The sequence below is a fragment of the Pelodiscus sinensis genome, chromosome 1, assembly GCF_052426305.1.
Source record: "Pelodiscus sinensis isolate ZL-2025 chromosome 1, ASM5242630v1, whole genome shotgun sequence".
Classification (NCBI taxonomy): Eukaryota; Metazoa; Chordata; order Testudines; family Trionychidae; genus Pelodiscus; species Pelodiscus sinensis.
In genome coordinates, this window is record NC_143052.1 from 63,379,813 (window position 1) to 63,407,240 (window position 27,428).

At 43.8% G+C, this 27,428-nt stretch overlaps 1 long non-coding RNA gene across 2 annotated transcripts in view; it reads left to right on the forward strand.

Annotated features, from left to right (window-relative positions):
• LOC142829753 (uncharacterized) overlaps nt 1-25,034 on the forward strand; it is a 125,184-nt gene extending 100,150 nt beyond the window's left edge. Inside the window, exon 5 of one of the 2 annotated variants that reach the window (XR_012904501.2) lies at nt 2,006-4,061. This is a non-coding gene — a long non-coding RNA (uncharacterized LOC142829753). Of the gene's footprint in view, nt 1-2,005; nt 4,062-24,148 lie in introns of those variants that run through there. The other variant, XR_012904512.2, reaches the window with a different exon arrangement.
• The last annotated feature ends 2,394 nt before the right edge of the window (nt 25,035-27,428 follow it).

A 27,428-nucleotide genomic window follows, 5' to 3' on the forward strand; every position in this document is an offset into this window, starting at 1 on the left:
ATTGCAGAGGAGAGGCGGGACGCCCATGCAACGAATGTCTTGCCTCCTCTACAAGATTTTCATAGAGCTGCTGCAAAGTAGCCATCAGTGGTGAGTCAGACAGAGCCAGGTCAGGGGCAGCTCAGTCCAAACTCCTGATAATTGTTATCCAGTGGGGATATGGGTGGGGAGGCTTGGCTGTGTCCTCTGTTGAAGATTGTTCTGGGCGGACAGTGTGTTTCACCCAGACCTCCCTAGCCGTGAACTTTGGCATTGTCAGCCATTTCCCTCTCCCCCGCATTGGGACATTGGGACAAGGATCTCCTCTCATTGATATTATTCCTTAGCATTCCCACTGTCACATGTGGGGGGAGGAGTCATGCATTCTGCCCCTGGGGACATAATGGGCAGGACAGCCACAGAATGACTCAATAGACCCCTCTGTCTGCTGCAGCTGCTCACCCCACCTATACCTGGCTCTAAGTCATGCTGTGCAGCAGTGGTGGAGCCTGGTTGGAATCTGAAACTCTGCCTGGGTTCTGCAGCTGCTCACTGCCTGGGTCATGATTTGGGCCATCTGGTTTTTATGTATTTTTCACATATCAGCATAATGCAAAAAAAAAATGTAATTTCAGCTACAGCAAACACAGATGAAATGGGAAGCTCAAAGCCACAGGCCTGTTCGTGTGCATAGATATGTTTGAAAACTGTATCCTAGTACATAAAAATCAGTCTCACTAAAGTGCGAGGAGAAATATTTAGGGATTACTAGAAAGAGATGCATTTTGCTTGAAAGTTGTCCTTATAGATGTGGCTTGAACCCTAGCATTGAGTTCATATCTCAGTGTCTCCTTTATGACTCCTGCTTTGTTATTATCTTTCAACACCGGCACACACACAGGCTGCAAAGAGAAGATGGATTAGGGGTAAGATGAAGGGCAGATGAAATGTCCATGATAAAAAGGCACTCTTAATTTGAGGCTCTAGGGCTCCAGAAATGACTATCATGCCAGAATGTGTGATTTTACAGCTATGTCGTAAGGTTGTGAGGGTTTTTTTAAAGATCTTGTCTATGTATCTTCTTTCCTGTTTAGAAAGGAGCCCTCCCAATCCTGCATGCTCTTATTCACTAGGGTAAGCCCAAAGAGAGTTCAGGACCATCCCTATGTTTTTATTCTCTCTATATATGGCTCCCATCACTGAGAGTCATAGATACATACAACAGTATTTTTTATACTAATACCATACTCATTGCCAACTTTAATTCTATAAATATGGGATAGAAAGGACATTGTGTTTACAATTTACATAATATAGAATGTTTACACCAATAAAATGTCGTATTTTATTAATGTTCCAACATAACCTATAGTATACACTGTACAGGCTATGTCTACACTGGCAGCTTCTTGCGCAAGAACAGCTGTTCTTCCGCTAAAACTTGCCGGCTGTCTATATTGCATGAGTGTTCTTCCAGAAGTAAATTTACAGTACAGCGTTGTAAAACAGGGCTTCTTCCAGAAGAGTTATTCCTCTCCCCAGGAAGAATAAGCCCTCTTGCGCAAAGAGCTCTTCCGGAAGAGGCCAGTGTAGACAGACAACATAAATTTCTTGCACAAGAAGCCCCTATGGTTAAAATGGCCATCAGAACTTTCTTGTGCAAGAGAGCATCTACGCTGCCATGGATGCTCTTGCGCAAAAGCACATGGCAGTGTAGATGCTCTCTTGTGGAAGAGTTTTTGCGCAAGAAGCTGCCAGTGTAGATGTAGCCACATGTATGTATGTAGCAAAACAAAACGTACCTAGCACAGTTTCACTGAGGCTAGTCCAGAGCTCTGAGCAAAAACGGAATGTATTTATTTATTCTTCAGAACTATAACATATTAGTAAGAAGAGATGCCTATCTAACACAGTCTATAAAAGAAAATGTCAAAAAAGACCCAGAATCCTGTCATATAGAAGAGCTGTAACCAAGTAGCGCATAAAGAAGCCAAATTCCTCATTTCTTTATTAATATCACCCCCAGCAATAAGTACCTTTTCAACTGCTCTTCTGAGAAGACGAACCTTGCAGCTGCCCTGAAGGTGGGGACACAGGCTAATGTGGACTGGAGGAAGTGAATTCCAAAGAAAAGGGACTTTACAGAGAAACTTTGGTTCCTTCTCTTTCAAATCAAAACCATCGTGAGTTCTTATGCAGGCCTCAGCTGCAGCAGCAGATGAGTGCGAAGGAGGTGGACAATGGAATTGAGAAGATCACTACATTTGTGTATGAAATATTTTGTACGCCTATGATTTTGCACGTATAATCCATCATACTTAATTTTTTGCTCTTGTTAAAAGACAGATTTACATGTGCAGACTTAACTGGTGTATATAATTTAGGTGCGTCGTCTGAATAATATGGCTTTTCTGAAGAAGATAGGAGGGAATAGGGTGGGTGGAATCTTGCTCTGTGTGGTGAAGCAAGTTTTAAGGCCTTTGTATGGCTAACCTGCAGGTATAGAGGGAGGTATAGTGAACTCAGTTGACCACTTAATTTCTACACAAGTTTTCAGACATACAGATTTCTGTGTGTTCTGACCTATTAGCTACAGGCAAGAGCCACTACAGCAGGGGTAGGCAGTAATTTTTGAGCAGGAGCCACTTAAAATTTTTTTGAAGTAGTTGTGGGCTGCTCCGGAAGGGGTGGGGCCTCGGCAGAGCCTCAGGCAGAAGGGGAGGGGTCTTTAAATAGAAACAGTTAAAGGGACTCGCGCGTGGCTCCCAGGAAACACACTAGCAGTGGGGTGGGAGCTGCAAACCCTTTTTACTGCTTCTATTTAAAGGGCTTACATGAGCCCTTCAAATAGAAACAGTTAAAAGGGCTCGCAGCTCCAGTGCCACTAGCATGTTGCCTGGGGGCCGGAGATGCGTGAGCCCTTTCAACTGCTTCTATTTAAAGGGCTCGTGCCTTCCCCATGGCTTCCAGGCAACACATTGTCTTTCTCATTGTCTGTCTCAGTGTGACTTTCTCATACTGTTCCATGCTGGCCCTTTAAATTTGGCAGAGACCTGTAACTGCAGTCCTAAAGCAACCATTTTGCCTTCAACTGCTGCTGACTCTCCATCTCTTCCAGCCAGCTGCAAAGTGTTCTTAATTCCATGGCTAGGATTGCTCCTCCTTCCTGTTTTCTTTCTGCTGAGGAGATGGCACTTTCTTACAGGCTCTGTGATTCAAGGATGCACAGTGGTTTTTGCAGCATCACGGGTGGAACAGACTTCATTGGGCTCTGGGTCCCCTAGAAGGAGTGAGGCCTTCTGCAGAAGAGGGCTAACTAGGCACAGCCAGCCCTCAGCACTGCCCAGACTGCAATGCACCTCCCCAAGACAGCTTTTAGTGCCACCCGGACAAGCTGTGCAGGATTCTGGTGGCCACTTAAAGGGCCTAGGATTCTGTCTGCCACCATTACGGTGGTAGCAGGCTGGAGCCCCAGGCCCTTTTAAATCGACAGACCCTGGGGCAACTGCCCCCTTATCTAACTTGGTGATGAGCCCTACTGACTTAGAGGCTATGCAAGTGCACAAGTGTCCAGCCACGTGCATCGGATTACAGAATCAGGGCCTAAAATAATATTTTTCCTCGAGAGGTGGAATTGAGGGCTAACTATGCCCAATGAAGACATAAACTTCTGCTGTGGATGTTACTAGGCTGAAATACCATGAAAATTGATCTGCATAATCACATAATATATTACTTTTCAGAATTATTACTGGTGGCATTTTTGCCTATGGAAGAAGAGGAATCCCCTCCTCCCATCCTTCCTGTTGCCTCCATAATTATATAAAGGGATTCTTTGTATGTTAAAACCTGTAAACATTAAACAATATTCTAAAATTTAACCTGTGGTAATTGGAGTCTCAGTCCCAGCTAAACACAGGTGGCCAAAATCTACCCTCTGTGGCACTTACGCAATGCCATAGCTGAAAAATGGTTACTGTTCACAGCTCTATATAAATAACTTCACCAAGAAAGTAGTTTGCACTTCACACATTTTATCGGTCCTATAAAACTCAGAAGCTATACTGCAATTTCTTGAGCACTATCCCTGTCACTTATCTATTGATTAATTATCTACATATTTACAGTCATCTCATTTATAAAGCACTCCTGCCCATGAAGGCCTAAAGACAGATATAGATTTTAAATATCAGTGGACCTGACCCTGTAAGTAACTGAGAACAAGCGTTTCAAAGATGTTTAAGCACCTAAACCTTAGGCACGCTTGCAAATACCACTAGGCACTACCTGCATCTGCAAGCACCTAAAACACCTAAAAAATTGTTCCAGATTCTGACGCTGAGGCACCAATTTCTTGGATGCCTACTATGAGATAACTCTGTTGTCTGGGATTCACAAATGAAGTGGATAGAGGCATTGACTCTGCCCCCCCCCCAAAAAAAAATTCCTTCACATAATTCATGCAGAAGGTACCCAGCACCAGTAGGACTGTGCTAGAAGGGTGGGACAGGTGATCCTGTATCCAATATGCAGGTACAGGATTTCTTGCAAAACCCTAAGATTCACATGAACCTCAGGGTGCTTTTGGGGTTCCAAGACTTCCTACATCTTCAGTAGAAGAAACCTCCTGTAGCATGTTTTCTTCCTTCCCTCTCTGTAACTTCTTGAGAAGTGCTGAGCACCTTCTAGACCCATTAACTTTAGGAGGCGCTGCAGGTGCTCAACATCTCTATGGAGGTGACTCAGGGAGATCAACAACAGTTAACCACACTCATCACCTCACAACTGGTAATCAAACCCTGGGAGAGCTGCATAGAAATTCTGGGGAAAACACTGGGCTACATGTATATAGAAAATAAACCAATTTTCAGCTTTTCCAAAAAATATTTCATAGACGGTGGAGTATCACAGAGCCACTAACACCATCCTTTTGGTGTAAAAAACATCTACATGTGAATGTGATGAGATCTGACTCATCTTCAGAAGGAGGAAACACCCAATACTGCAGATAAACATATAGGTATGAGAGATTAAGCATTATGTTCATAAAGCTATGCACTGCAGAGTGCCAAAAGTTGCTTTTTCTGACTTAGGAAAGGATATGGGTTTTTTTTCTGTTCTCTTAACTTGCTTTCCCCTTGTTGTACTCAAAACCTCACAAGCCAGAAAAAAAACCCATAGAAGGGTGAGTGAAATTCAACCCAAAAAATAATAATAAAAGTCATTCATAGTTCATGTGCTCGGCCGAAGCTATATTTATCATAAACCAACTGACATTTTCCCCAAAAAGGCCAAATGCGTCAATTAATCCACACAAGAGCAGGTCTGAATTATACCCTGGCCATTTACAGTATGCAGGCTTTTATGAGATTTTTTTACTCTCTTGTTCAATAAAACAATAAGTTGGTTATACAGCAGCCAGAGGAGACGATAATTCATATGTTTCCAAGGATGCCAAATACCTTCTTATGGAAATACACTCAGTAAGAAGTAATATGAACCTTTTGTGCTTTCTGTGGTATTTCAAGGATTAATAGAATTTCCAAAGAGAAGATATGAACGAGATACAATAGAAAATGCTGCTGATGCTGGTTTTGCCCAGTGGTGACCATATGCAACGGTGTACTTCTAAAACTTTATTACAAGTGATTTCTCATGCAATGGTAAATGAAATCAAATGTCACCTGTTATGTTATCAATTGATTAACTCTGTACTGATTGTTTGATTCCTTTTTGGCTGGGGCATGAAAAAAGGAGTTGGTTGCACCTACTAAATTTTGTAGGAATAAAAACATATGAGTCAACTAGTGTACACTTAACCTAATATTGAGTGGGGACGAGGTACCTGTATTTTGGGTTGAAATCAGAAGTGGTTCTGGGCAATTGGGTTTAAGTGGCTCCTTATTTTTAAAGGTAGTTTGTAAATAAACAGGAGGGGGGAGAGTATCTCATCCATATTTTCTGCTCTTGCTGACTAGATCAACAGCATAGTAGCTGTTAGGAAATCAGGCAAACTGTGTATCTGTAGAGAACCTGAGGACTCGGGTTAGAAAAATCCAGAATATTCTTGGGGCTTGATACAAAGATGGCTCTGGCTGAAGAGTTTCTTGACACTGCCAAAAGATTTCCTCTGACAAATAATGACTTCTGGTATTCAAGCTGCAGCTAAGGCCATCAGCAGTATTATGCAGCTGGGGGTGGAGACTTATTGGAACATGCATTCTAGCAAATAACAATCCTTAATTTATTAACTGGGAGGAGCTGTCGAAAAAGAAAATAGGGATCATGACAAAAATAGCATCTGCTCATTTTAAAGAGCAGGAAAAATAAATCTGAAGTTAAACAATACAGCAATCAAACCAAAATTAAAAATTTATAGCTCATCACTGTGCAACATGTTGTATATATTGACTTGGCTTGATTTTTAATATAAGGGTATGTCTACACTGCATTCCTCTTTCGAGAGCGGAATGCAAATGCAGCCAAGTGAAATTGCAAATGAAGCGTGGATTTGAATTTCCCGTGCTTCACTTGCATAATGGCATCCGGGTGCTTTTTCAAAATACCCTATTGCGAAAAAAACCTCTGTCTTGATGGGGTTATTTCGAAAAAAAAAACCTTCTTTCGAAATAACCCTTAATTGTGAGGCAATTAAGAAAGAGTGCAGTGCTTCAGGAGAAAGGATGGAGTGGTGGTTATGAGCATATATAGTAGGGTATTTCCAAGCACATGTAGGCTATGTCTACACAGCAGCATTATTTCGGAATAACTGATGTTATTCCAAAATAACAAAGTCCGCATTACACACAAGCTGTTATTTCAACATAATGTCAAAATAATGTTGAGCTGGAGGACTGTTCACTCTGACTCCTGTAACCCTCATTGTACAAAGAGTAAGGGAAGTCGGGGAAGAGTGCTTTATCTCTAAATAACTGTTGTGTAGACAGTGCCAAAAGTCAAAATAAGCTATTTTGACTTAAGCTAGGCAATTAGAGTAACTCAAGTTGCACAGTTTATTTCAAGTTTAGCCCTGTAGTGTAGATGTGCCCTTAGTGGGATTGTTTCCCTGACATTATTTTCAAGAACCTGATTTTCATATTAGATTGGAAAAAGTCGGGGTCCTGTTTAGAGGTGATAAAAATTATGGTGTAAGTTAATTGATAATATACATACTAGGAGAGTGTGGTGGGTATGTGGTAATAAAAGCAATCAGTAGGACAATATGAGAGGTATGTGCCAGGTTACTTTACCTTACACTGTCATACTACTCCACCCTGTTGTTTGATTTTCCTTCTGCAAACTCACATGGACTCCCTGTTGCCTTGCCAATATGTAATTTATACCACCTCCATATAACTTACACTGTCTTTCAACTTGGTCCATGGATCCTGCTGTGGAGAGGGTGCAGCATAGATGGCCAGACAGGCTATTTACATGTCTACCAAATATGAGTGAAATTAAAAAATGTCCTTGAAGAAAGTGGATTAGCTGCCACAGCTGCAGAGTACAGGAAACCTGTGGAGCTTTTGACTGCCAACAATCCCAGCAACTGTTTATTACTGAACTGAGCCCTTTAATAGCCTATTGTTCACAGTGCACCAGTTATTAGGTAGATATGGGCTTCTGTGAATTATAGCACACACATGTTCGGTGTATATACAAAGACACAAACAGAACTAAGTACACAGATAATGATGTACATATGGCAGAGAAATCAAATCTATCTAATTTCATAAGGAACATGCAGAATATAAAATGGACATAAAAGAAACTGAGCCTGTTAAGATCCAACATCTGATTTTTATAATTAACGCTAAAGAAAAGAGGGCATGCATATGAGTATCTAAGAAAGTGCTGTGATTTGAAAGGGTTGAAATTACATGCCTTAATTGTTCCCTTGCTTAGGGAAACAGTGTATTCTAGTGGTGAAAGCCAGGGCTGTCCCAAGGGCAGGGGGTGCAAGGTCCAGAGCAACCCCAAACCTGCTCGAGGCCTGAGACTCAGGGCAACCACTCCTGCCCCAGGGCCCACCCCCATCCCACCTTTTCCCACTCCTGCTCTGCCCCTTCCTGCTCCATTGCACCTCTACCCCGATCCAAGCAGCCTGCTCCGCTGTACTATCATCTCATTGACTGCTCTGCTCTGCAACCCCAAACACCATTGCTTGGGGCAGGAGAGTAGGCCGGGGCTGGGGCACTCTGCTTCCCACCACTGCTTTGAGTGAGAGGGGGCCTGGCCTCTGCTGTCTCCTGATGCTAGGCCCCACCAGGTATTTCCACAGATCCCCTCCATAGGATGGTTGAGGTGGCTGCCGTGGGTTCCTCCAAAGTAAGGGTTCTGGGGTAGGGATGTTAGCTATGAGGTAAAAGAATAGTTGAGTAACCACATAAAATATTATCGGTTACTTGAACATTCTATAGTCCCCAGGGGCGGGGCTGGTAGCCAGCGCAATCTGCCCCCACTCCCAGGGAGCCCCCTGCCACCCCACACTGCTGCCTCTGTATCAGAAGCAGCAACGTGGGGTGCCAGGCAGGAGCCAGTCTGCTAGGGCAACCAGTTTAAAAAGCAACTTGCTGAGCAGACCAGCTGCCTGCTGCCCTGTGCTGCTGCCTCTGATACAGAGGCAGCAGTATGGTGTGGCAGCAGCCCCTGTCCACAGGAAGTCTGAGCTCCCTGTGGACAAAGGGGAAGGGGATGCTGCTGCAAAGCAGATTCTGTCCACAGGGAGCTCGGACCCCATGCGGTCAGAGGATGCCATGAAGCAGGCTCTCTCCCCCACCCCCTGCCCATGGTGCTGATTCACTACCACCGCCTTGCTGACTCTGATACAGAGACAGCAAGGGGGGATGCAAGTAGTCGAGAAGATTAACTGATAAGCCTAGACTTATCAGTTAATCATATACCTGACTACTTGTTTATATCCCTAGATTGGGGTGGCCATCCCAAACCATCCTATGGACAGGATGGCTCTGGTGAGACCAATGGAGCTGTTAGAATCAGGGGAACTGGGTTCTATCTCTGCTTTGTCACATCTCTGGGTGACTTTGGGCAAGTTACTTCAATTCTTTATGCCTCCATTTTCCCTCTCACCTTTTGTGTGACTTGCCTATAGACAAGCCCACCAAGTATAAGTTATTTAGGGCAGAGACTGTCTCTTACTACAGAGTCTAGCACAATGGGGCCCTGTTCTAGCGCTACTGTTGTGCAAACACAACTTGCCATAGTGTAATTCTGTGGAAGGCAGAACATGGGAGGCGGGTATAGTAGGCTTCAGGAGGCTAGACCTCCCTGGTCCAGATGATGACAATTCATCACCAGACATCTGGGACATGATGGCCCCACCTGCTTTCTGCCTCTTCCTGTCCCTCCTCTGCCACTTGCCTGAGCCCTCATCACCTGTCACTGCCAGCTGAGTCCCTCCTCTCTTCCACTCCACCCTCCTTCTCTGGAAGTCCCCACCACTCGCCATGTCCCTCCTTTCCTCCACCTTTGTCCACCTGCCATCTCCCTTTTCTGGTGTAAGTGAGCAGAATATCAGGCTCAGATTCTTTTCTAGTTTAATAGTCAGATCCTCACCGCCACTCCATCCCTTTATTCCAGTAAAAGTGCTGGAGTGGCTTAGAGGAGTCCTAAACGCCCAGTAAATGGCTACAGGGACGAATTTTCTGATTCAGAACTATGGAGACAGCTGTGAAGCTGCCTCCCATGGACCTTTTTGCAAGCCCCAGTGTAGGGGACAGGGCTGGAGGCCAGAGGGGTGCATTGGGAGTAGAGATGCAGCATCTTGTGCTGGGGTAAGGGAAGCTGCCCTTAGGGTTCCAGGGCTGTCTCATTTATCCTGGGTGTACTCCAGCCCAGGACTGAAGGGAGGGTGCTGAGGTGGCTTAAAGACGCAGTAATTTCACTCGTCTGTGAGTTCTGTGTTGCACGAGGCACTGGGCGGAAGCTCACCCTTAAATACTATGTGAATTATTCACAACATACATTAATACATGAAAAAACCAATGCCCTAAACAAACCCCAAAGAAAATGTAAGAATACTGGCCTGATTCTTCTCTTGTACCATGTTCAGTATTATTCCATGGAGGGCAATGGTGTTGCTTCTGATTTGCATTGCTGTAACTGGAGAATCAGGTGAATATAAAGAACAACATCATGACATATTTGAAAGAGCCTGTGGACTTAATTTTTAAATGTAGACAGCCTCACGCCTTCTCTCATGTAAAATTGCTTTGATGTTATGTAAAGCTTTAGCCTTTGAAATCATGTAGCTCTAGCTCCTGCACTCCTGAGTGAGAGGCTCAGGTATTTAGACCCCCTATTCAGTTCTGTAATTTGACAGGAAAGGCTGAGTCTCTGAGCCCTTCACAAAGAAACCAAACTTCATGTGAACTCTCCTATGGAGGAGAGGCAGGTTGCCTCAGCCCAGCTGTTTATTTCAACCTATGTTACTCAACAGAACTGTTCTCTGTGTGCCTTTTTGAGTCAAATTTGCTGGCTTCTGTGACAAAAATAATTTTTGGTCCACTATTTATTCCTGCTACTGCTACTGAACCAAGACAATTCTGAGGGAGTGAACTGCGTTCTATTCCTTCACACATATCATCAACAAACTTGCGAATTAAGTTCTAACAAATGAGGAGTCCTGTGACACCTTACAGACTAACAGATTTATTTGGGCTTCAAAGCGGTAGCCGAGTTAGTTTGTAACTTAAAAAATTGAAAAACAATGAAGTCTAACAGCACCGTAGAGACTAACAAAACATGTAAATGGTATCATAAGCTTTCATGGGACAAAACCCACTTCTTCAGATGAGCTTGAGTGGAGCTCATCTGACGAAGTAGGCCCTACCCACGAAAGCTCATGACACCGCATATGACTTTGTTGGTCTCTAAGGTGCCACAGGACTACTCCTTGTTTTCAAATTTACAGACCAACACGGCCACCCCTCTGAGACTTTTAACCATGCATTAAGACTGCAATCACCTTCTCCTCAGAGGAGTAGTATATGTGGTGCCATGAGCTTTCATGGGCAGGGCCCACTTCTTCAAATGAGTGCCCCTCAAGCTCATCTAAAGAAGTGGGTTTTGCCCCATGAAAGCTCATGATACCATCTACATATTTTGTTAGTCTTTAAGGTGCTGCAAGACTATTAGTTGATTTTTAAGTTTTTCCAGATGTATTTGGCTTAAGCTTTTGTGGGGCAAAAATCACTTGTCAGATGCATGGAGTGCAAATCTGACCAAGTGGTTTTGACCCACGAAAGTTTATGCCCAAATAAATCTGTTAGTCTTTAAGATACCACTGGACTCCTTGTTTTTACAGCTACCTCCTGAGACTTACATTCTAAGAGCATTGCTGGGCAACCTAGCAGGAGACAATGTTTTATCTACACTAGTGCACTCCAACCAACATAAGTTTTGCCAACAAAAGCACCAGTTGGGCAGTGCAGTGTCAGCGGGAGACACTCTTCCACTGACATAGCTATTGCTGCTCATTGGAAGTGGTTTAATTATGTTGGGGGAGAGCCTTTCTCCCACCAGCGTAGAGCAGCTATATGGATGCAGCTGTAAAGTCCGTAGTGTAGATGTAGCCTTAGTTACATCTGGGCAACTCCTCCAAACTCACTGGTGTAACTGAGGCACAATTTGGTCACAGAATATGTATTTATTCCTGCCAGTGATGATGTCTGAGAAGGAAATAACTCAGCTTGAACTGCAAATCCCATGGGCTGGCAGTTATACAAAAAACAAGAATCTGCTCAGATTTTCCTGTCTGACTTGTTAATTCACAGTGCCATTTCAGAGTAGAATTCTGCTTTAAAATATCCTCCTATCATCCCACACAGGTCTGCAGCAGGACTACGCCCTAAGCAAGTTCAATACACTTCAGAAAATGGCTTCTGCCAGTTAAAAATCAAGAAAACTATCTGATGAGTGTTACTTTCAACTCACATTGCTGATCCGTGCTGAAAATTGGATTCTGAGAACCCTATGCTTCTGGGGAGATGTTAAGTGCCCTCAATTCCATGTAATAGGAGCTGAAGGTCCTCTCCTCTCTTGCATCTTGCTTGCTTGCAGTAACATAGTCACACATGAGCTTATCTGAATAATGTTCAAACATTGGGACTCCTGAGAGGGTGTGGAGAAGGCCTAAAAAAACAACAGTCCTGATAGAGTTGGAAGAGAAGGGAGATGAGGAGGAAAAAATAAATGTGGACTGCAAAAATTAACTATTTAATGTACCTTGGCAATTCCTGGACAACCTGACAGAACTGTTCCCTGGTGTTCAGAGTGAATGATAGAAATGAATTGGAACAGCACGCCAGTCCTGGTGTTGTATTGTGGTGCAGGGCCTGATCATGAAGCCATTACTTAAATGAGTAATTTGGTGTATTTTTACAGTCTTTCCATGGATTTCTATTATACTGTCATTCCAGATGAGGGCCTGGTATCAGATGGGAGTAGATTGCAATTCACTGCATTGGGGGTGTTATAGAAAGTTTGTTAAGAAAGAGATCAGTGTTGTTGAAAATTTGCTGCACAAACACTGGGGAAAGTTTTGTGTTTGAAAGCTGGTTCTCAATTTTTGTGCTAACTTTCTTTCATTAGGCCTGTACAAACATATGCTCAGGCTCATTGAAAGGAAATCATGTGATGGGGTTTAATTTATGGTATTGCTGTGCTGAAAGTCTGAGCTAATCTAAAATAAAATGGAGGAGGAAAGGCCTCCGTTAATGCTATACCAAAGATTCAGTTAGAACCACAATATGTCAAGAAATGCTATTGCTAAGGTTCCAGCAGCAACACTAACCTTGCTGGACTTTTCATTCTGTGTATTCTGTGGTTTATGTCTAAGTAAACAGTTAATATATTGGTCTATATTTTGAACCAGAGAATCAGGAATTGAAAGCAGTTCATGTGTCCAGTGGAGCTGATTTCCCTGCTGGTGACTTAGACTAGCATTGCCTGGCATGTGGTTTTAATCATGCAAGCTGCATGGATCTTCCAGACATCCTTCTTCCTTTACCCCCACAATAGGGCAGTAGAGTCTACTCCATCCATGCTACTCTCACTTTGCTGTCTTGGGCATGATGAGTTCTCTCCCTTGTTCTTATAGCCCAGTGACTTGCTCAGTTATACCAATTGGGGGCTTCATATGGATTTGCCTTTTAAATAATACTCATTGCAACTCAGTATTTCTGTGTGCCTAAATTCAAGCACGTGAGTAATTCTAATGGAGTCATAACTTGCTGAATAGGGGCCTACTTGCAAATTTACTCATCACATATCTTCATATATGAACCTAGGGACTAAGACATTTTCTATTTTGCATGCTCATGACAGTTTTCAATTGGCTGTCATGCTCTGAAGAAAACAGTTACTGTCAGTGAATACACAGGTGTGCATCTCAATCAGGACTACACCCATGCCCAATTTAAGGATTCATTTTTCAGCTATATTTTCTGTAAAAAAAATGCATTAAGTAGAAAAAGTAAGTGTGCCAGTTTTTGTTTTCTCCTGTCCTGTATCTGAAAAGAGCTAAAAAGGGCCATGTTTAAATTTAATAAAAAGAAAAAAGGAATTGCTTCAGGCAGTTGCCAGGAATGGACAATTTCAGCCACAAATGTGACTTTTTCAGTAGATTATGAGTGTGTGAAACCAGGTTATAATGGAAAATGTTTATAAAGTTTTACTATCACAGCCACAATAACTTTATGAAACCATTATACCTGAAAGATCAAAGTGTAATGCACAGTTGAAAATATATTGTCCTTTAAAATAAACTTGTAAGACTTAAACCTGAGTGTTTAGTGTTCGTCTCTGGGAAATAAAGAAAAAAAATTAAAATAACACAAAAAATATAATTAAGATAATAAATGAAGGTCTTTCCTTTTCATCATTTCCACAAGCACTTTAAATATCTGCTGGAAATGATTATATCAGCAAAGGCTGGACTATATTAAAATAATGAAGAGTGAAGTTTTCACTGTGTTCCCATTTAATCATCACCTCACAACTTTACATTTTAATGTCTGACCTTAGGATATCCTCTTCCACTATCACATTAAGAATGTTGAAAGGAAACAGGAAGGTCCACAAGTGACATAGTTTCCTCAGAAGAACAGTGGCTATCAGCCTAATGTAGTCTGAATTTCTCAGACAAAGCAGCAGCAGCTTAACTATGGCCAGATTTCTCTAATGCTCACACAGTGCAACTCTTTCCTCTAATTAACAGAGTTAGCTTAAATGATGGGTGATGCCTTTTTGTATTATGTGCATGAAAAAAAAAGATTCTCCCACATGCTTTGACTAGTTCTATTAATAGTCTAGTATACTGTAAAGCCAAAACAAAGTAAATTTAGTGCTTTAAAAAAAGGACAGTAAAAAAAATAGAAACAAAGGCCAGCCAAAACATTACACACTGTATTTGACCCTTTGCATCTCAACTCTGGTTCAAAGCCCAGATTTGAAACTAACTGCTGAAGTCATTAAGCTGACCATATATGGCAAGTTTCTGGATGACATTTCTGTAACAAGTTGAACATAACTGGATAGTGTGGAGGGACGGAAAAGGCAATAGGAGAGAACCCGACCAGTTTGACTGCTGCATATGAAAAGTGTAAGACTTCTAGAAGGCTGGGGAGAAAGGAAATAAAATGGGTGAAAATAGGAGATGAATTATTAAATGAAATCCTTTCATCAAACTGGCTGATGTTGAAATTCACAGATTGAAGGTCATGAGCATTACAATATTTAAGTAAGAGGAGAAATAACCATCCTATATAGGAGCAAACCTAGTGGGAAATCTCGGAAACTGCCTTAAAACAGTTCCAAATGTTATAAATGTATTGTTTCAGACAAACCTCCTTGCTTAAATATCACATGCATAAAATCATTTTCATATGTCTGCTCATTTAGACATAGAGGAGGATACATATTGGAGAAAAGATGTGAGGAGGGGCTTCATCTTCAATAGCCTCTATGTTTGGCTATAGATGAAAAGCAGACAGTAAATTAAGTTTGATGTTCATGAACTTTTGCATTCACAGAGAGCTATGTTGTGACCTATGGATCACAATGTTTGAGCTTCGGAGCCTTTATGTACAATTTTAAATTGACTTTTCTACAACACTATTGGGATGTTTGTATTACATTCATGGGACTCCCTCTGGTGTATAACTTAACACATGAAAATTCTTGGTTTTTTCTTCACCAAAAGCTCTCTGTAGCATAGTGGATACGGTGATTGCTTTTGTGACCACATAGAAAGCAACATATATGTTGCTTGTGTTTCCATTAACAATAAAAATAATGCTGGCCCAGATCACCCCCTCCTACAGTAAAACCCACAAACGGGAATTAAGGGACAGGAAACCTTCATAAGTTCATATTATGATGTTTGTCTACTATTGCTTCAAGGTGGGCATTCTGGAGTGAACCCTGGAATTCAGCTACAAATGTGTGGAAGTATTGTATCTCATGGCAGCCACTTTAAAAGTGGGTTTCAACAGAAAAGGGGGCTCTTTGAAAGTGGTAATGCAGAAATAGATGCAAGACCAGAGAAGGGATAATGAACATTTTTCCTGTTCACTACTATGGGGCCACTCAGTTCCTGTCCCTGTCCCTCCCACATGTGGATCCTGACCCCACAGAAAAATTACTGTGGGGTCCTGGAAAGGCAGGAGAGAAGAAGCCATAAGGACGGATGATCCCCAAATTTCTCTGTGGGAGGAATAAGATCTTCATCTGGGGTTACTATTCCTTAGGCAGATCAGAGCTGCTATCTGGTCCTTGACTAATAGCTGATTTTCTCATTGAGACAGGGATTTACTTCGATAAATCACAACTATGTAGTGAAAGTTACTGCATCCTCCAGCTAGGTTTGGCAATTCACACGTGTGCTTTCTAGGAGTTCTAATTGTATCTTGTTTAACTTGGCCATTTAAATGGCTGATTATTCTCTTGTGAAGGGTCAGGAGACTCCTTGGGACTGTCATCTGATCTGCTGAGACCCTGCTGAGCCTGCTTGCCCTGACAGCCTGGGCACCTAGGCCGTAACCCTGTTGTGTGGAGCCCTGCTCTCCAGCCTGCTTCAGCTAAGACACAGGGAGAGGGATACACCTCCAAGGCTGCAGACACACATTGTAAGCAGCACAGCGTGGCTTTGTCTATACTAATCTCCACCGTCGACTTAGTCTATGTGACTTCAAGCTACAGTGTCGACCCACTGAGTAGTAGAGATAAGTGAGACTTTTTCCCAGCCCTCAAGAACACAGTCCCTCTGGGAGCTGCACCCTAAGTAAATCCATCCAATGCTGTATAGAGATCTGCATGGTGTAAGATCATGAAATTCACCCTCTTTCTCAACGTAAAGAGAGAGAGCCATGGACTTCTTGCCCCTTGCTAGGTAATAATTATTAACACTGAGTTTATTAATAAATAAAAATGATTGTATTAAGTATAAATGGTAATATTTAAGTGGTCATAAGAGATAGCAGACATATCAATGTAGGGCTAGGTCTAAACTACAAAGATAAATCGGAAATATGGTATGCCTATTTACTTCCGAAAGAGGCTTTTCCAAAATTTGGGGTGTCTACACTGCACCAAATTTTAGAAAAAAGCCCTCTTTTGACACATCCCTTATTCCTCGCAAAACGAAGTTTACAGGGATGGTGAAAGAGCGCGTCTGCTTTTTCAAAAAATTTCAGAAAAGTGGATGTGCTCCTTGGATAGGCATTGCTTTTCCAGGATATCTCTAGTATCCCGGATAAGAGCTGCAGTCTGGACGTAGCCTAGATTACTAAGCGAAATAAAACAGAACATGCAAACTAAGCTTAATACAGAAAGAAAATAGTTACACGTAATATCTCACCCTCAAAGTTGTTCTAATAATCTTCACAGACTAGTTAGTCATCCTTCCAGCCTGGGTTCAGTTTCTTTCCTCAGTTCAGTCTTAGTTGTTTCCAGGAGTCATCCTGGGAAGAGTCCCAGGGGAGAACTGATGGCTTGGATTATCGCATTCCCCACCTTTAAATGAGTTTTGCAAAAAGGTGGGAATCAATTGTGAATAGTCTAAACTTTCCCTCTGCTCTTGTAAAAAACTATAGCATCCAAGATAAATTCCAACATCAGATGACATGGTCACATGTCTCTGCAAGGCCCCTCTCTCTGTACTTCATGAGCTGACTCACATGTCCGCAGGAAGTTTAATCTCCATTGTCTCTTGCTAATGGGCCACCACAACCCAGAACTATAAACAGTGAGACTAACCCAAAGCAATTACAGATACACAGTTCAATATTCCTAACTTGATCTACACAAATTATGAATACAAATGGGATAATCATATTCAGTGAATTACAACTGTTCAATGATACCTTACATAAAGTATCTCGCACAAAGCGTCTTTGAATTATGTAATACTCATATTCATAAGCATATTGCCATTAAGAACATAGAATCCCCATCACAATGCTTACTTGTTAACTTAAAGTACAATGTTATTATATTCATTAGGAATTGTTTTATACTCCCAATGGAATCATGATTGGCTGCCCCCGCACTGAATGAGGAGAGGCCCTGTGTATCCATGCTTCATTCATTACACATCATCCAGTTTTTGCAGTGCATAAAATGGGATCTCCAGAGCTCAACTCCATTCACTGCACAGTCATGAATTATTCACCATTCATTATGTGCAGTGAATGAGGCACGGGTCTTGAGGATGTGGGGAGGATCATGTGATCTTGTAATGAAAGCCTTTTTCTAATGTATAGACAGTGGTGGAGCCAAGATAAGGATGCATGAGCAAGCTTAAGGTTGGTATTTCCTGACCTTTGTTTGGTCCAGTTTGCAATCTTATTACCGTATTTTCCGGCGTATAAGGCTACTGGGCGTATAAGACGACCCCCTAATTTTTTAGTTAAAAGATAGGTTTTTGTCTTATACCCCAGGGCCCCTCCGCCTCCCCGGCTTTGCTCCCGGTGTCCCTGGTCTGCTGGAGACAGTCCCCAGCAGACCAGGGACACCGGGAGCAAAGCCTCTGAGGACGCCCCGGCAGCGGGACAGCCCCGGCGCGCCTGGGCTGCCCTGCCGCCGGAGCCCCTCCGCAGCTTTGCAAAGCCTCGGGGGAAGCCGCCGCCGGAGCCCCTCTGCGGCTTTGCAAAGCCTCGAGGGAAGCCGGCGGCGGGGCATCCCAGACGTGCCTGGGATGCCCCGCCACTGGCTTCCCCCGAGGCTTTGCAAAGCCGCGGAGGGGCTCGGGCAGCGGGGCAGCCCAGGCACGCCTGGGCTGGCCCGCCGCCTGTATACCCGGCATATAAGACGACCCCTGATTTTTGGGGGATGTTTTTTAGCATCAAAAGTCGTCTTATACGCCGGAAAATACGGTAGTCTCTTTTTTTTCTGGAATTGCCTAGGTTCTTTAAAGAGAGAGAGAATTCCATTATTTGTTAGACAACAATTTAGAGCACCATTGTGCACAACATGTACACTCAACAATGTAAGGGTTTCTGCAAAAAAAAACTTTACATAGTGTATGGAAGAAACAGTGCTCCTTTAGGGTACATCTATGCCACGGCACTATTTTTGGATACTTCTGGTATCCCAAAATAGTATTTTCTGAGTCTTGACAGAGTGCCCATAATTTTGAAATTTAATCAAAATACTAGGTACGCTATTCCAACCTTCTGGTAAACCTCGTTCCATAAGGATTACTACGTTTTTCGGAATAGCAGTCTGTTTCAAAATAAGCTCGAACTAAGGTACTCAATTTGCATAGCTCAAATTGCGTAGCTTATTTCGAGCTGGTGCTTCAGTGTAGCCGCACCCTTAGAGTCATCTCTCCTTTCGTGTGTGTATTGTGTAGATATGTAACCTCAGAAATCATATGGAATGGTGCAGGGCTTTAAAAACACCATCCCTGATATATAGGCTTGGAAGGATTAGGCTTTTAGCAGTAAATGTCAGGAAATAAAATAGAAAATAAGTCACTCATGGCTAGTCTATGGACTTTGAAGGTGAGACCAGGGGCACAGACACAGCTCTGATGGCTAATGAGCAAAGGAGGAGTCCAGGAGAAAGATCCAGCCAATCAGAGTGAAGAAATTGGGACTATTTAATTTAAAGAGAAGACATGATAAAGGTAGACAGAATAATTAAGCTTGGAAGGATTCAATTTTTATTGGTAAATGTTGGTAAAGATAAATTTAAACATACACACGTGAACCAACATATAATCAAAATGTATAGATAAGTAAAGTAAGACAAATGCTGAATGAGAACTTAATAGAGTTTGATTTGGGGATATTTTCTTTGCAAATTTTGACATGTGCTGTTGACAATTTGGCTATGTCTACATTCGCAGCTTCTTGCGCAAGTACAGCCGTTCTCGCGCAAGAACCTGCAGAGCATCCACACTGCCCACCTGTTCTTGCGCAAAGAAATTTACAGTACGGCATGGTAAGAGAGGGCTTCTTGCGCAAGAGCTACGCTCTTTTCTAACAGGTGTAAGCTCTCTTGCGCAGGAGCTCTTGCGCAAGAGGGCAGTGTAGACGCTCGGCAGAGATTTCTTGCGCAAGAAAGCCCTGTGGCTAAAATGGCCATCAGAGCTTTCTTGCACAAGAGAGCGTCCACACTGCCATGGGAGCTCTTGCGCAAAAGCACAGCTCTCACATGGCAGTGTGGACGTGTTCTTGCACAAGAAGCCACCAGTGTAGACATAGCTGTTGTGTTTTAACAGTGACAAAGCTTTAGCTTTTTTGAATCATATTACTGCCATTAAATAGCTGTTGTCTCATCTTTCTGTGGCGTGACTGTCCCTATAGTTGCAAACAGCTATGCAAATTTAAATCAATAAAATCTACAAGAAGCGTACAGATAAACGTTATTATTTAGTCAAAAGACAGATAAATAATAAAATTGAATTTTGCCAAGTATATTGATATTTTATGTTTGCCTGCTAATTAAAAATGAAATTCACTGTCAAACCTTATAACAAGACATAGTGTGCATGTACAACAGACGTTTCAGAATCCCTTATTAATCTGACAACTCCAAATTAATGTTCTTGAAACCGCTATAAATGCATATCTACCACCTAAGCATGATATCCCTGCCAAATCTTGAGATTTTACCACCACCCACCTAGGCTATGTTAGGGTAAATCTAGACAGTGGTGCTATTTCAGGATACTGGAAGTATCCCAAAATAGCTATTCTGCGTCTTTAAATGTGCCAGTTATTTCTAAATAGATTTTGAAATCACAGGCATGGTATTTCGGCAACTCTGTATCCCTCATTCCACAAGGATTAAGGGATGTTTCAGAATAGCACTTTATTTCAAAATTTGGCACCATATAGACAGCACCAAATTTTGAAATACGCTATTTTGAAATTAGATTGAAATAAGATATGCAATTTGCGTAGATCAAATTGCATATCTTATTTCAACCTAAGGGTGCAGTGTAGATGCACTCCTGGGGTGTGTCTACACAACACCTGAAACTCGAAATAAGATACATAATTTGTACTATGCTATGCACAAATTGCGTAACTTATTTTGAGTCTATTTTGAAATAAGCTATTTCAAAATTTGGTGCTGTCTATAGCGTGCCAAATTTTGAAATAAAGCACTATTTTGAGCCATCTCTCATTCCTTTTAGAATGAGGTTTACAAGGATGGCAAACTAGAGCATCCGCTATATTTCAAAATAGTGGATGTATTCAAAAGATGCGGGGTCACTAATTTGAGATACCTCTGATATCCCAAAATAGCATTGCAGTGTAGACATACCCATGCTGTCCTAAAAAAAGTGACAATTTTTATAATGGTGAAGAGTTGTGTTTCATATTTGCTTTTTGGAAAAAGGCATACCTAATTTTGCTTAGCCTTTTCAAAGCAGTTCATTCTTCAACTGAGAACAAACTTGCCAAATTTTAGCCCAAAAGGTAATTTGAATTTCCTGCATTTAATTTGCATAATTGCGTCCGGGCGCTATTTCGAAATACCCTATTTTGAAAAAAACCCCACTGTCTAGACGCGGTTATTTCAAAAGAAAATCCTTCTTTCGAAATTACCCTTACTCCTTATAAAATGAGGTTTAAAGGCAATTCTAAAGAAGGGTTTTCTTTCAAAATAACTGCTTCTAGACAGCGTTTCTTTTTTCAAAATAGAGTATTTCGAAATAGCGCCCGGATGCAATTACGCAAATGAAGTGCGGGAAATTCAAATCCACGCTTCATTTGCAATTTTGTTCATCTGCATTTGCATTCCTCTCTTGAAAGAGGAATGCAATGTAGACATACCCTTTGTTTGTGATGGTGGAAAATAGATGCAAACATTTCCTAGTCTAGACAAAACTTCTGTATCTTGGCTTTGCCGGCTATAAAATAATAATACTTTCCTGTTTGGTGAGGTGCTGTGCGGATTATTAGTTCGTGTCTCTTCAGCCCTTTGAAAATGCAAAGCTCTATGTAAGTGTTATTATGGAGGGGCTGACATCTGTGAAATACAGAGTGTATTTTGAATTCTAATTTTAAACCACGGGGAACCAAGTAAGCAAAAGCTGGCCATGTGTTAAAAACACTTGAAGTTTTTTCTCTTGTAACTGTTTGTCTACATTTTTAAAACTATGTTTACATTGTACTAACAGCTGTGTTTAAAGGGGACATGACAGAGCAGACTAATTTGTAAAACTGAAGTTGATTCTGAAGGAAAAAAGCTAATGTTTGAAAAAACACTTCAAAAGAGGGCAAAAATGATTAAAATAGACACAACCATTTGTTTAAACTATGACTTTCTCAAGAAAAACCAGCCTAATGTAAACTGGCCTATCCAATGTCCAGGCAGCTGTTCTGTGCAGCTCTTTTACAAAACCCTCATTTCAGGGAAGGGGAAAACATGAAGACATAACAGGTCACTTCTCAATGAAGGAACCAAACTAAGGACCAGATTAACAATGGAATGGCCATCTACAGGTGAGATTTTGCAAGGCCCAGCAGAAGAGGACATTCCAACCACTTTGACCTATTTACCCTCAGCAAGGGCTTAACCAGGCTACGTTTAGATTGCAGAGTTTTTACACAAACACTCATGGAGCGTCCACACCTCAAGCATGTTTTCGCACAAGTAAATCGACAGAATGGAGGGGGTTTTGTGCAAGAGTTAGTCCTCTTTCTATGAGGAATAACTCCATTTTGCGCAAGAGCTCTTGTGCAAAAAAGTGTGTGTGAACAGGGAACTGCCTCTTTTTGCGCAAAAAAAAAAAAAACCCTATAGAAAAAAAGCACAGGTGCCCTGGTGACCATTCTGTGAATAGCTATCAGCGCTTTCTTTTGAGAGAGTGTCCATGCAGTGTGGACGCTCTCTTGCACAAGAAGTTTTTGCAGAAGATCTCTTCCACAAAAAGCTTCTTGTGCAAGAAGCCTGCAGAGTAGACATAGCCCCAGGTTGCCAGTGTTAGCCACAGTTTGTTCTCATTTACACTATATATATATAGTGTATTGAGTACTGGTTGAGCAAAACTGATATGGTTCTATTTCATATTGTAGGCATAGGGTTTTGCTACTGTCCATCACCACAATATTGACACACTTCTCAGGTAAGTTAAAGCTGCATATCTCAAGGGAATTTCAGCAAATTTTCTTCTCTTTCCCCCTTCTTGTACATGGCAGTTCTGCATGGGAATTTTTTTTTAATCATAATTTTTTCATTTATGAGGGAGTTCTTGTAATATGCCCTATCAGCTTGACTGTCTCTGGAAGGTCATTCTAATGCCCTTCAATAGAAACTGTTTTATCTTTATCTTCCTTCACCTGGGTCTTTTTACACTACTTTGTAAACCAGGATTGCTTCTGGCTACATGAACCATGAATGTGGTCATTGACAAATTCCAATGGGTCCTTACGATTCTTGGAATCAGGAGCAAAGGTTTAAACAGACAATAGAAGTGGAATGGGGTCCTATGGAGGATTAGATCACAGAAGAGGTGTGATTATGGCAACCCATCCTATTTACATCCACATTCAGTTCCAATTAATTGGTACAGCAATCTAGTCTGGATGTAATAAATGCATGTATCACAGTGGCCAGCCCGCATGCAGGAGAAGGGCTGGAGGTGGAGAAAGTCTGAATTCACTGTGGATGTTACTTGAACATCTCCTTAGGGATGAGTCAAACAGGACCAAGAAGCCTCGCACTACTTTGACAAATGGGAAAAGGAAAGGTCTATTTGATTGAAAGAAAAGGATTTTTTCTCCCCCTAACCAGTATCACTTAGGTCTTGCCTGCTTTAAGCATGAGCCAACTGCCCTCCATGAGCAGTAATGGTGCTGGTTTCAGCTGTGGGAAATGATATGCACAGAGGATGCCATGATCTTATGTTGCTGTTGAAGAAGGGAGGCCAGATGGATCTCTGTGGGACACTTTTGGTAAGGGCTGTTGTGGAGGCGTAACGGTTACCCATCCCTGCTGTCTTGTGGGTACGTGGTTTACCCACAAAGGCATTATGAACAGATGCTTTTCCCATCTGACTTTTAAGCACAGCCTATGCCTCATGTAAAGTGTACATTGATCCTCTTCCTGGGGCTTGACTTTTATTAATAAAGAAATTTACTAGAAAATTAATGATAAAATAATAAATTCCATTTCAGACTTTTTCCCTCTAGATTTAGCTGCTTCAGGAGTTCCATCGGACTGTTCAGCTGGCACACTGGGTCCTCTCTCTCTAGACAGCTGCTCTCACTTCTGTTATATCAAGGAATGGGCTGACAAGCTGCCTCCTTTGGTGGAGCAGCAGAACTGCCTTAACATTCCTAGCAATATAAACATTTGCTACCAGTGTGGGTGTGGCAGGCAAACACTGCTAACCTCATGCAGGGATATTAAAAAGTAAAGGATTTAAAAACGTGTGTCGTAAAACAGCTTTGACAGTCCATTAGCTGGAAGGATAGGCCGTATCTTCATCTACATGGTAGGGTAGCTGGGCCATGAGGGGGGTTGTGCCATCCCACCCTCACAAGCCCTGCTGCTGGGGGGAGCGTCCTCACAGCGAGTGGCGAGTGGGGTTTTTGAGGGGGGGAAGGAAAGAGGGCAGGCACCTCCCAGGGGCTCAGGCACTCCCTCCCATTCTCTTTTTTGTTTGTTTCTTTGTCTCCTTCTGCAGGTTGTGAGGGCCATCAACTCCATCCTGCTGTGCAGGGTCATCCGCCTGGGAGACCTGGACCCCATTGCTGCAGGATTTGCCTCCCTGGGGTTCCCCAACTGCGGAGGAGCCATAGATGGAACCCACATCCCAATCCACACACCACAACATCGAGCAGCCCAATACATCAAGAGGAAGGGCTATTTCTCCATGATGCTACAGGCCATGGTCGACCACCGGAGACAGTTTTGGACATTTTTTTTGGGTTGTCGGGCAGGGCACACACTGCCCACATATTCAGAAACTCCAGCCTCTACCAGAAGCTGGAGGCTGTCACATTCTTCTCCCAGCGGGACTTTCACGTGGGGAACATCCAGATGCCACTGTGCATCGTTGGGGACGCGGCCTACCCACTAATGCCATGGCTCGTGAAGTCCTACACTGGCCACCTGGACCCAAGAAGGGAACAATTCAATGTGCACCTCAACCAGGCCCGCATGCAGGTGGAATGCACCTTCGGGTGCCTCAGGGCACAGTTCAGGTGGCTCCTGACCCACCTCGACATGGGGAAGCACAACATCTCCGAGGTGGTCATGGCATGTTGTGTTCTCCAGCACATAGTGGAGAGCAAGGGGAGGCCTATTTCCTGGGGTGGGGAGCAGAGGCCAGCCATGAAGGGAATGCCTTTGAACAGCCATGGACAGCGGCCATCCGCCAGGCACATCTGGCCGGGGTGTGCATCCAGGAGGTCCTGAGGGAGAGTCTCTCTGAAGGACCCCAGTAACTCTCTCCAGGGCCTCCCCAATAGGGGCCTCTGCCTTGCCCCCCTATGCCTTTCCCACAACAACCCCCCGTTTCCTCCCTTCCCTGTACTCCCAATAAACACACCAGTTTTGAGTGGAACCACAACAACATTGTATTTTGTTTTCAAAGAACAGAAACTGGGGAAGAGGAGGGCAGAGAACCTGGAGGGAGAAGGGCTGGGAGTGGCGTGTGGGGCGGCTGGTGGAGCCACCTCCAGTCCAGGGACCTCGGCAAACCCAGGGGTGGCTGGGGCCTGGGATCACAGGGGGGTGGGCAGGATGGGGGGCTGGAGCGGGGTCTGGAATGTCTAGGAGGACCAGGGGAGAGGGTATAGGCATGGCAGGGGAAGCTGGAGTGGAGACAGGGGCTGGAGGGGGGAGGGCTACAATGGGAACAGGAGCCAGGTGTGCCATTACTTCCCAGATGATGGCACACAAATTTTCACCCTGCCGCACAAGCTGGTCCCACATGGATCTTTTGGGCCAGGGTTCATTGCATGTCATGCAGGACTGCCACGTCCTTCCTCATGAGGTCCTCGTGGACCCTCCTGCGCTTGTGACTCCCCTGGGGCCGGGCGGCTGCCTCTGATGGCATGGATCACCCCTCAGCGACAGCTGTGGAGGAAAAGAGGGAGAGAGATGGTCAGTCATCCATGCAGACTCTGAGGGGCAATCCATGCCATCACAGGCAGCCGCTCCACCCCCGTCCCATGCATAAATAGGCCAGGGAAATGTCCAGCCGCAGTGGGATGCTATGGGCAGGAGAGGGGTCTGGAGCAGCCTGGCCTTCCATTGGGGCTGCTCACACACCTGTGCCTGGCAGTGCTGTCTGTGAGAGCAGGAGGTTCCTCGAGCATGCAGACATGGCCATGTGCTGTTTGTGGCACTCCTCAGAGTGCTTGGGGTCGTGCGTGTGTCCTTGTGCCCGCCTGCTTCCAGCGGTGTCTGGTGGTGGGAGGGCGTCCCTCCAGGGGTCAGACATGTGTGGGGCCTCCACACTGCCTGTGAGCAAGAGTCCATGGGTGCTCCGGAGCTAGCTCCTGAGGCCACATGGTGCACACTGCTGCTGCACATGCTCACACGTGCACAGAATGAAGCATGCTGCCCAGGCCAAGCAGGCCGAGCGATGATTGCTCCCCGTACCCTCTGCACCCGCCTCCCCCGCCCTGTGTGTGTGTGGAAAACTGACAGCACTCTCCTGAGGATCAGAGGATGCCTGGGAGATGTCCAAGGCCTGGGGTACTGGCTCCAAGGTGGGAGTGACCATACTGGCCATGTCCTCCTCCTCCTGCAGCTGCTGTTTGTCCTCCTCCTCCTCCTCCTCCTCCTCAAGGAGCTCCGGCTGGGCCACCACAGGCGTCTTGAGCCCCGAGTCCACCATTACATGTGGGGAAAGGGCTTCACCACCCCCCAGGATTCTGTGCAGTTCCTCATAATATGGGCACAAGTATGGTCCTGTCTCGGAGCGAGAGCTGTGCTCCCTGGTCCTGGCGTATCCTTGGCGCAGCTCTTTGGCCTTGCTTCTGACTTGGTCCAAGGTACGGGGGTGGTGTCCCCTCTCAGCCAGAGCCTCGGTCATCCAGCCATAAATGTCAGCATTGCGCCTCTGGGAGCAGGGATCCTGCAGGGTGGCCTCCTCCCCCCACAGCTCCAGGAGGGGCAGTATCTCCACCCCGGACCAGGTGGGCGCACGGTGTTTGCTGCCCCTGGGAGCCCTGGGGCTGCTCCCTGTGAGTCTTGTGGGGGCTTGTTGTTCGGCCCTACCTCTTAGTTATGTGGGAGGGCGAGCCATGCCATCAGGGTGCTGCTCCAGGGCTGCCTTCCTGCCACAAAGCTTGTCCCGGGTGCCTGCTGCTTTAAGAGCTGACAGGAGACAGGAACTACAGAGTTGTGATTAGTATGGACAGAGTGTCCACCAGGGCATCTGTGTTATTTCCTGGAGGCCTCTTCTTTCGAAAGAAAACCCTCCTCCCATCCACACACACCTTTTTCCAAAAGAAAGAAAGAAACTGCTGAGCTACAGTTAATCTGCAAATCTGACACCATCATTTTAGGATTAAACAAAGACTGAATGGCTAGCCAACTACAAAAGCAATTTCTCCTCTCCTGGTGTTCACACCTCCACATCAGCTGTTAGAAGTGGGCCTCATCTTCCCTGACTTAATTGACCTTGTTATCTCTAGCCTTACTCTTGATTGGAACTCTTTTCTTATGCCTGTATATTTATACCTGCCTCTAGAATTTCCACTACATGCATCTGACAAAGTGGGTCTTTGCCCACAAAAGCTTATGCTCCAATACATCTGTTAGTCTATAACGTGCCTCAGGACTCCTCGTCGCTTTTGCTGATCTTTCGATTTACTTTTGAAAGAACGCAATTGCAGTGTGGATGTAACTCAAGTTTAGTGGGAAAAAGTCTGTTTTTCTGACAACACTCTGTAGTGTAGACATACCCTAAGAGTCCTAGATTCTTTTTGTCCTTTATAATCACTGGCCAC